This window comes from Dipodomys ordii, unplaced genomic scaffold (assembly GCF_000151885.1).
Source record: "Dipodomys ordii isolate 6190 unplaced genomic scaffold, Dord_2.0 Scaffold50, whole genome shotgun sequence".
NCBI lineage: Eukaryota > Metazoa > Chordata > Mammalia > Rodentia > Heteromyidae > Dipodomys > Dipodomys ordii.
This window is the reverse complement of record NW_012267266.1, coordinates 5,462,614-5,472,733: the sequence shown is the minus strand read 5'-3', so window position 1 is coordinate 5,472,733 and position 10,120 is coordinate 5,462,614. Positions and strand designations below refer to the sequence as shown.

The 10,120-nt window shown below is 46.1% G+C and overlaps 1 protein-coding gene across 5 annotated transcripts in view; it reads right to left on the bottom strand.

The window, feature by feature from the left end:
* Positions 1-10,120, bottom strand: part of Fam13b (family with sequence similarity 13, member B) — an 81,570-nt gene that overhangs the window by 67,043 nt on the left and 4,407 nt on the right. For 4 of the 5 annotated variants that reach the window (XM_013020389.1, XM_013020392.1, XM_013020391.1 and 1 more), the window contains exon 1: positions 3,592-3,876. The exons of the other annotated variant lie outside the window; for it this stretch is intronic. The gene's annotated coding sequence lies outside the window, so the exon portion shown is untranslated. Of the gene's footprint in view, positions 1-3,591; positions 3,877-10,120 lie in introns of those variants that run through there. 5 annotated transcript variants of the gene reach the window in all.

Sequence of the window (10,120 nt, the reverse complement as noted above, 5' to 3'; positions counted from 1 at the left end):
AAAAAAAAAAAAAAAACCTGCTCTGGGGGCTGGGAAAGTGGCTCAGTGGTAGAGTGCTTGCCTTACATGCATGAGGCCCTAGATTCAATTCCTTAGCACCACAGAAGCAGGAAAAAAAGCCGGAACTGGTGCTGTGGCTCAAGTGGTAATGCACTAGCCTTAAGCTGAAAAGCTGAGATCCTACCTACAAAATAACCAATGCAGCCAGGGCACTAGTGGTTCACAAGCTACTCAGGAGGCTGAGATCTGATGATCGAGGTTCAAAGCCAGCCTGGGCAGGACTCTTATCTACAATTAACCACAGAAAGCCAGAAGGAGTTGTGGCTCAAGTAGTACAACGCTAGACTTGAGCTCAGGGAGAATACCTAGGCCCTGAGTTCAAGCCCCAAGCCCTGCAACAAAAAAATGTACAAAGGGACTGGAAGCCTGGCTCAAGGGATAGAGTACCACCAGCCTAGTAGTAAGCATGAGGCCCTGAATTCAATCCACCACACCACCAAAAAAAAAAAAAAAAAAAGGGAGCTAGCACACAAAGCAGTGACCCAGTAAAAAACCAATTATTATTCTTTTTTTTTGTTGTTGTTGGTCGTGGGGCTTGAACTCATTATTCTTATTTTTACATATTCACCACTACATTTTCTGACCCAGAGTACAAAAATAAAGACTTCATGTTTGTTTCTATAGTTCCAAACACTAACAGCAGAACCCAGGTATCTGCAATCATTCCTGTGAGATAAGTAAGATGGATTCCATTTCTCAGAAGAGGAAGAAGCAAAAGCTCAGAGCAGAAGATTCAGGTTCAATGGTACTAAGTATTGGTTCAATGGCATTAATGACTACAGCCCTTATCTTAGGTAAAAAACTATAGTTGTCACTAACAATTTTTACTTGCAGCTGGCCACTGGTGGCTCACACCTGTAATCCTACTCAGAAGGCTGAGGTCTTTGAGATCTCAGCCTCCTGAGTAACTAGGATTACAGGCATGAGCCACAAGAGCCAGGCTCTGAGTATGTGTTAATACAGATATGACAGAAATAGGCTGTCAGTTCTGATAAATAGGTGGCTAGAACCTAATTATAGACCTACTATGTGGACATCTTTATCTTCAATTAACCAGCAAAATGCCAGAAGTAGAGCACCAGCTGTGAGCAAGAAAGCCTAGTGACATTATGGAGCCCTGAATTCAAGACCCATTATCAGCATTAAAAAACAAAACAAAATAAAACCAAAACTGGTGTGTGGGTGGCCCCCACCCAGGCAAGAAAAGTCCCAGACTCTCCAATTTACCCCCAAAGGCAGGGAGTAGAGGTGTGGCTCAAGTGACAGAGAGCAACAACCTTGAAGCTAAGGGGCAAGCCCAGGCCCTGAGTTCATGAACTCAGGCCCCAGTACTTCAGTTCAAATAACTTTTAAAACTTAGCAATAATTTAGTAACAGGGTTAAAAAGTAAGGAAAAAAGGAGAAGAGAAACATTTCCTGCTTATCATGCAGAAAACTTAAGACTCCTCAAGCTGGGTACCAGTGGCTAACACTATACTGTAATCCTAGCTAGTCAGGAGGCTTAGATCTGAGGATCAAGGTTTGAAGCCAGATGGAACAGTAAAGTCTGTGAGACTTTTATCTTCAATTAACCACCCGAAAACCAGAAGTGGTGCTGTGGCCTAAGTGGTAGAGCACTAGCCCTAAGCTGAAGAGCTCAGGGACAGCGCCCAGTCCCGAAGTTTAAGCCCCATGATGAACAAAACAAAAAAAATAAAATAGCTGGGCGCTGGTGGCTCACGCCTGTAATCCTAGCTACTCAGGAGGCTGAGATCTGAGGATCACGGTTCAAAGCCAGCCCGGGCAGGAGAGACCGTGAGACTCTTATCTCCAATAAACCACCAGAAATCCAGAAGTGGCGCTGTGGCTCAAGTGGTAGAGCGCTAGCCTTGAGCTGAAGAGCTGAGGGACAGCGCTCAGGCCCAGAGTTCAGGACCCATGACCGGACCCAAAAATAAAAAATAAAAAGAAAGAACATTCAAAAAAAACATGTAACGATTACTTAATCCAGTGAAAAACTTCCTGCCACTGTAATATACCTTCCTACAAATGAAAAGGACTTAAACTGTGTCATGCAGACATGTACCTGGTCAAACAACTGGAGAAAAACATACCCTAATTTTTTAAGTCCAGATTAAGAAAGTAAAGGGAAGCCAGGAGTCAGTGGCTCATACCTGTAATACTACTCAGGAGACAGATCTGAGGATCTCAGTTCAAGAGTAAAGTCTGTGAGAATCATCACCCATTAACCAGAAAAAGCTGGAAATGGAGCTGAAGCTCAAGTGGTAGAGTGTTAGCCTTAAGCTGGAAAAAACTAAAGGGCAGTGCCCAGAACCTGAGGTAAGCTGGAGTATTGACACCAAAAAAGAATAAAAGGAGGTATCCAATAATAATGACCAGCTCATTCAATCCCTTTCAACAAGTATCTATCTATCATACTGTATTTCTAAGACACCTAAACTAACAAGTATTTCAAGGAGAGTTGAAGGCACAGCTTACTATTAACCCTTCCAGGATAGGTTAGGAATGATGGGTGACAATGTTGTCAGACACTTTGTATTCATATACTGTTTTGTAGAATGGGAACTTCTTTGTATTTAAAGATAATAATAAAAATGCTAAAAAATATTAACCCTTTCAACTAATTGAAAATTATCTAAAAATGTCTGACTTTTTATAAACAAGTGCACCTGTTAATTTAGGTAAATAGCTGCAGTTTCGGGTGCCATTTTTTTTTTTAAGTTTAGCTATTCCCAAGTACGGTTAATGTCTTAGAGGCATAATGAAGAGAGAGCCACATGAAATTACACAAAGGTTTTTCCTAAATCCGTTTGATTTTTAATTGATTATACACAAAAAAAAAAACAGTTTAAAAAATCCCCACTGGGCAAGTACGCCAACCGTTTCAATTTCCTACAGCCTTATCTAGGCAACCAGGTTCCCCCCCCAATCTGCAACTTAATGCCCCAGGAGGTGACCCCCCTCCAGCTCACACACACTGCATTCTAGATGAGGTCCCGGTGCACCAACAGCCCAATTTTGGCGATAATCTCTGGGCGATTTAAGGAAGTCAGCAACCACTCCTTTCACGTGACCTTAACAAGGGGCGCAGCTGAGCCCGGAATAAACCACATTTTTTTTTTTTCCGGCATTAAGTTCAAGGCCCGGCATGAAGGAAGTGAGCGCGGAGGTGGCGGGGGGGGGGGGGGGGGGGGGGGGGGGCGGGGGGGGGGGCGCTGCGCCTTCTACTTCGCGGGGAGCCGGAGGCGAGGGGCACCGCCGCTCACGCGCACTGCAGCGCCTGAAAATAGAAGCCGGCCACACCCCCGGCCCCAGGGTCACGGCTTCTTCTACCTCTCTTTCCACGAGAAAAGGAGGCCCTTCTCCACCGCCGAACGCCCCACCACAGGGCTGTAACCGCCGGCACTCCGCACCCCAAAAGGTGAAGCCTCCGGAGCGGTGCGGGTGAGGTGGGGGTGGCGGGGGCAGGGAGGGCCGCGGCGACCGGCACCGCGCGCATGCGCAGACCCGGGTACCCGCCCGCTTACCCACCGTTGGAACAGCGAAGCCCAGTCCCCCGGCCTCGGCCGCTTCTCCAGGACCCGCGGCGACGGCAAAAGGGCGAGAACTGAGGCCCTAGCAGGCTCCGCGGCCAGCGAGTCTCTTCCTGAGGCGGCCGCTGGCGGAAAGATAGAGCGACGGCTGTGGCGCGGGGCCAGCCCGGTAACGACCCTCGGATATCCCCAGCGGCGGCGGCGGAGGAGACGCGGGAAAAGGGGCGGGAGCGGCAACCCAGGCAGCAGCTGAGGCGCGGAGCCTCCCTAACGGCGAGCGGGAGGAGAGCTCAGGGCGGAGGGCGGGTGGGGGCCGGACCGGACGTGACGTAGGGCGCAGGGGGGCGGAGCGGCCAGAACGCTGGCAGGGGGCGGGGCACGCCCTCGGGCGGGAGCCCTGGCAGCCCCGTCCCGGGAAGCTCCTCAGCTAGGGTGTCCGGGGCCTGGCTCGGGCCAGAGAGGGTTTTCTGGGAGCTCTCTGCGTCGGGAAGCCACAAAGGAGAAAGAGAAACTGGCGAGAGACATAAGAGAAATTAAGGGGAAGCCCAGCAGTCTGAGAGGGCGCCCCGTCCTTGCTGGGGCGGGGGAGTCATCCCCCTACTCCTCGGTACCAGCCTCCGGGGAGGAAGCTGGTGGGCCAGCAGGCCTAAGCGTTGTCGCTCGTTCCCATGTGGGTTAGCTGGGGGCTCTGAGCTGAACCTGTGGCCTGCCAGCTTCTCCGCGTAATCGAAGACTCCAGAGATCTTAAGAGAGGGTCCGGAAGTGTGGAAGTCAACCGACTTCCCATACTAACGGCAGCTTCAGGGGCCGAGGGGAAAGGAAACAATGAGTCCTCGAGTTGAGGAGTCTGTCCTGACTTGGATAGCTACACCAACCCTGCCACTAGCTCCCTCAGGCTTACAACCCTATGAATACTCAGCCCATCTCTTTCTGCATTAAGAGCTTGACACCTGTCTTTACCTCCTGGAGCCCGGTAAATCTTAGCTACTCAGGAGGCAAAGACCTCAGAATCACGGTTCAAAGCTAATCTGTGTAAGAAAATCCGTGGGACACATTCTTCAGTTCACCACCAAAAAGCCAGAAGTGAAGCTTTGGCTCAAGTGGTAGAACACCATCCTTCAGCGAAAATGATAAGGACAGCATCGAAGCCCAGTCTTCAAGCCCCAGTACTGGCTGAGAGAGAAGACAAACTCTGAACGTCAACATATAAACCACCACAATTCAAATGTCCCTACCTACTTGTGCTGGAAGCCAGTAACGTGGAAAGCGTAAAACAAGAATCTTCACAAAGCTTGGGGGAAGATTTATAAAAGATAAAGTCACCCTATGAGATGATCACTAAAGAGACCATGGTGGCTCCCAGGTTTCATCAGAGAAACTTAAAAAAATCTAACCCAAGTGTCATATGCCAGGTGATGCTGTCATAACTGAAGGGTGGGGGTCCTTTTAGACAAAAAATCTAGAACCACAGTATCTGAATAAGAATCAGGCCAGGCACAGTGGCTCACATCTGTAATCTTAGCTATTCAGGAGGCAGAGATCTGAGGATCTTGGGGGCAGGAAAGTCCATAAGATTCTAACCTCCAATTAGTCATCAAAAAGCTGGAAATAGAGCTATAGTTCAAGTATTAGAGCACTATCCTGCTGAGTTAAGCCCCAGGACCAGCACCAAAACCAAAAGTAAACATCCCAATCTGTCCAGGAAAGAGGTGACTAATTTTGTTTGTTTTGCCAGTCCTGGGGCTTGAACTGAAGGCCTAGTCACTGTCCCTGAGCTGCTTTTTGCTCAAGGCTAGCACTCTACCACTTGAGCATAGCACCACTTCTGGCTTTTTCTGTGTATGTGGTACTGAGGAATCAAATCCAGGGCTTCATGCATGCTAAGCAAGTACTCTAACACTGAGCCAGCTTCCCAGTCCAAGGTAACTAATTTTAATAACTAGGACCAAATACGCATGACCAGAGCAACTAAAACTTTTAGTTTGAGCTGAACACTGCTGGCTCACACCTATAATCCTACCTACTCAGGAGGCTGAGATCTGAGGATCTCAGTTTAAAGCCAGACCTAGCAAGAAAGTTAGACTCTTATCGCCAATCCAATTAACCATCAGAAAACCAAAAGTGGAGCTGTGGCTCAAAAGTGGTAGACCACTAGCCCTGAGCACAAAAGCTCATGGATAGTGCGTAGGCCCTAAGTTCAAGCCCCACAACTGAAAAAAGAAAAAAAAAAACTCTTAGTTCAAGCTAGAGGTGTGTTTCAAGGAGTGCTAGGACCTAGGTTCAATCCCCAATAGAACCAAAGATAATTCAGTGCAGTGGGGATGAATAGTTATAGTGGGGGAGCACTTAACCAAGCAGTTGCAAGGCCCTGCATCTGATCATCAGCACTGCACTGGGGGGAGGGAGGATAGAGAAATAACACTCCAACAGACTGCTTACCTCTAATAGCCTTTTTATTTTTTTGCTAGGGCTTAATGAACCCAGGTCCTAGTTCTAAATATACCCTTTTATTTTAATTTTGTTTTTTATATAGAATCCCATAACTCAAGATCTTTTTGCCTTTGCCTACAAAGTAGCTGGAGTTACATGTGCCACCAACCATACCTGTTCTGGCCTCTTAAAAAAAAATCCTGGGGCTTTAACTCAGGGCCTGGGCATTGTTCCTGAGCTGCTTCTGCTCAAGGTTAGCACTCTACCACTTGAGCCACAGCACCACTTCCAGCTTTTTCTGTTTATGTGGTACTGAGGAATCAAACATAGAGCTTTGTGCATGCTAAGCAAGCACTCTACCAGTAAGCTACATTCCCAGCCCTGTACTGGCCTCTTAAGACACATAAGTCAGTAAAATCACTGCCTTCAGAAAGTGTATCTTAGCAGACCTAAATTCTGCATGTCCTTTCTAAACATAAATGACCTACACTCTGATTCCATACTAAATTATCCTTTTCATTACCCAAAAGATCTCTCAAAACAAGTAGAAGCAATTGCTTAAGGCACAAGAGTGACACTAATATTAGCTATACAATCTTTGGCAATAAATTCAAAGCATTATGTATAAATCAGCTTCCATTCACTGGGTTGAATAATAAGGTTGCTTTATCCAAATTAATTTCTCAGAGCCTGATTAAACTTGAGTAAAGTGACATGGAAGTCTCTGAATCTGCCACAGTGAGGTTTTATAGCATTCTGTGTATGTACTCTTTTTTTTTTTTGGGTCCGGTCATAGGGCCTTAACTCTGGGCATGGGCACTGTCCCTCAGCTCTTCAGCTCAAGGCTAGCACTCTACCACTTGAGCTATAGCGCCACTTCTGGCTTTTTTTTTTCTTATGTGGTGCTGGGGAATCGAACCCAGGGCCTCATGCATGGAAGGCAAGCGCTTTACCACTGAGCCATCTTCCCAGCTCCATCTGTGTATGTACTCTTATATCTCTCTTTAAACATTTTTTTTTTTTTTTTTCGGTTGTGGGGCTTGAACTCTGGGCCTGGGCGCTGTCCCTCAGCACTTCAGCTCAAGGCGAGCGCTCTATCACTTGAGCTACAGCGCCACTTCCGGTTTTATGGTGGTTTATTGGAGATAGGAGTCTCACGGTCTTTCCTGCCCGGGCTGGCTTTGAACCGCGATCCTCAGATCTCAGCCTCCTGAGTAGCTAGGATTACAGGTGTGAGCCACCAGCGCCCGGCTCATTAAACATTTTTAAATAGGCCGAGCACCAGTGGTTCATGCTTGTAATCCTAGCTACTCAGGAGGGTGAGATCTGGGGATCACAGTTCAAAGCCAGCCTGGGCAGGAAAAGTCTGTGAGACTCTTATTTCCAATAAACAACTCAGAAAACCGGAAGTGGTGCTGTGGCTCAACTGGTAGAGTGCTAGCCTTGAGCTGAAGAGCCTAGGGAAAGCGCCCAGGCCCAGAGTTCAAGCCTCATGACCGACAAAAAAAATTTTTTTTTTTTTAAATAGAAGTTTTGCCTGTGATTCCATGCCTGGAGAATAGGACATTATGGTTGCTTCAAAAGCTTAATCGTAAATAAAAATCATAAAAATAAATTCTAAAGGTAAAAAACTTTCCTGATCTCCCCCCTTCCTTAGGCAGCACAGACCCTTGTTGACATAACTATGCTAGAAACTTTGTAGACAGTATGTAAACTCCCAGAGGGCAGGACTTCCTTGTACTTATGTGCCCAAAGCCTGGGTTCTCAAAAATAAAGGAACTGATTCAGTGCCTTTCCCCCCTTGTAATATTGGAGAACACGTTCTTGGAAGATACATTTCTAGATCCTACTTGATAATGTAAAACCATATATTCAGCATTCAGGACTCTTAGATTATAATTGAAAAACAAAGACCAAAATGTCTAACATTTACCATCTCTTTACATCTGTACAGTGGAAATAGATATGTCAGAGAAAATTCTATGAATTCCTCTTAGGGAAGAGAAAATCCTATAGTGATTTGAGTCAAAAAGTGAAATTTTAGCTGGGTACTGGTGGCTCATGCTACTCAAGAGATTGATATCTGCACATCACAGTTTGAAGCCAGCCCAGACAGGAAAATCTATGAGACTTTAATTAACCACTAAAAAGCTAGATGTGGAGTTGTGGCTCAAGTGGTAGAGAGCCTTAAGCACAAAAGCTCAAGGATAGTGCTCAGGTAGGCACTGAGTTCAAGCCTCAGGACCAGCACACACACACACACACACACACACACGCATGCACGCACGTGAAAATTTTTACTCCAGCTGGAATCACTGCATTCTCTGGAAAGGAGAACATAGTCTTTTCTAGCCCTATTTAGTCGTCTTCCTCTCCCATCTTACTAACCAGAGCCAAAGGGTCCATCTCCACAATTACTTTAGTGAAATATGGGGAGAGGGGGAATCATAATAATTTGGTGCTTCAGTTAAAAAGTAGTTCTCAGTCAGGCGCTGGTGGTTCACGCCTGTAATTCTAGCTACCCAGGAGGCTGAGAGCTGAGGATCGCAGTTCAAAGCCAGCACAGGCAATAAAGTACATGAGACTTTTATCTCCAATTAACCACCAGGAAACCAGAAGTGGCACTGTGGCTCAAGAGGTAGGGCAGTAGCCTTGAGCTGAAGAGCTCAGGGACAGTGCCCAGGCCCAAAGTTCAAACCCCATGACTGACAAAAACAAAATAAAACAAAAAGTAGTTGTGAACCAGGGTGAGTTCCTGGTCAGTGTTGGGTCAGTGTTAAAACTGGACAGGTGTTAATCATTACATACATAAACAAGCTTCCTCAACAAAGACAATACCTTGTAACAAATAGAATTTATAAATTGATAAGAGAATACCTCAAAATAATATCATTTTTTCTTTTCTCCCTACAAATACTTGGCCTGTAGATAAGTATATTTTATCTATAACTAACTAGTGTCAAATGCAGCATTTTAGATAGCTCTTTGGCCAGAATGAAATATGATTGGTATAAACCAATCCTCTGATTAGACCAGGAAAAATTTCCTCTGGCCTGATCAGGAAAATTATTACTGAAATAGAATTTTTTTTTGTTTCTTTGCAAGATAACTTTAAACTCAGGAAAATAAGCATTCTACCCAACTCTCCTGAGAGGTTGATGTCTCTCAGAAGCAAGACCATGAATCAAGTCACCATAGAAGGAACATATATTTGCTAAACACTAGACATCCTAGTTCATACACACACACACACACACACACACACACACACACACACCCCACAGCAAATATACTGCCTCCCCAGGCTTGCCAATGTCAACTGGGATGAGACTTAAAATCAGGAAGTAACCCTATATTGTCTCACTATAACTCAGTTCCCCATTATTTGCAGAATTCTAATGAACTTTCCCCATCCTTTATATTCATTGCATTAATTTCTTCCAGATGTAGCAAGATGTTGTGCCTTTGTGTAATTAGGAAGCTGAGATCTGAGGACATCATAAAATAGAAAAGTCTTTTTTTGTTGTTTTTAGGGCTTTTTTTTTTGTCGGTTGTGGGCCTGAACTCTGGGCCTGGGCACTGTCCCTCAGCTCTTCAGCTCAAGGTTAGCCCTCTACCACTTCAGCTCAAGGTTAGCCCTCTACCACTTAAGCCACAGTGCCACTTCTGGCTTTTTCTGCTTATGTGGTGCTGAAGAATCCAACCCAGGGCCTCATGTATGCAAGGCAAACACTCTACCACTGAGCCACCTTCCCAGCCCAGAAAAGTCTTATCTCCAATTAAGACTCAAAACTTGCTGAGTGCCGAGGCTCAAGCCTGTAATCCTAGCTACTAAGGAGGTTGAGATATGAGGATCACAGTTCAAAGCCAGCCCAGGCAGGCAAGTCCATGAGACTCTTTTTTTTTGGTCCAGTCGTGGGGCCTGAACTCTGGGCCTAGGCGCTGTCCCTCAGCTCTTCAGCTCAAGGCTAGCGCTCTATCACTTGAGCCACAGCGCCACTCCCGGCTTTTTTCTTTTTGCTTATGTGGTGCTGAGGAATCGAACCCAGGGCCTCGAGCATGCAAGGCAAGCGCTCTACCACTGAGCCACCTTCCCA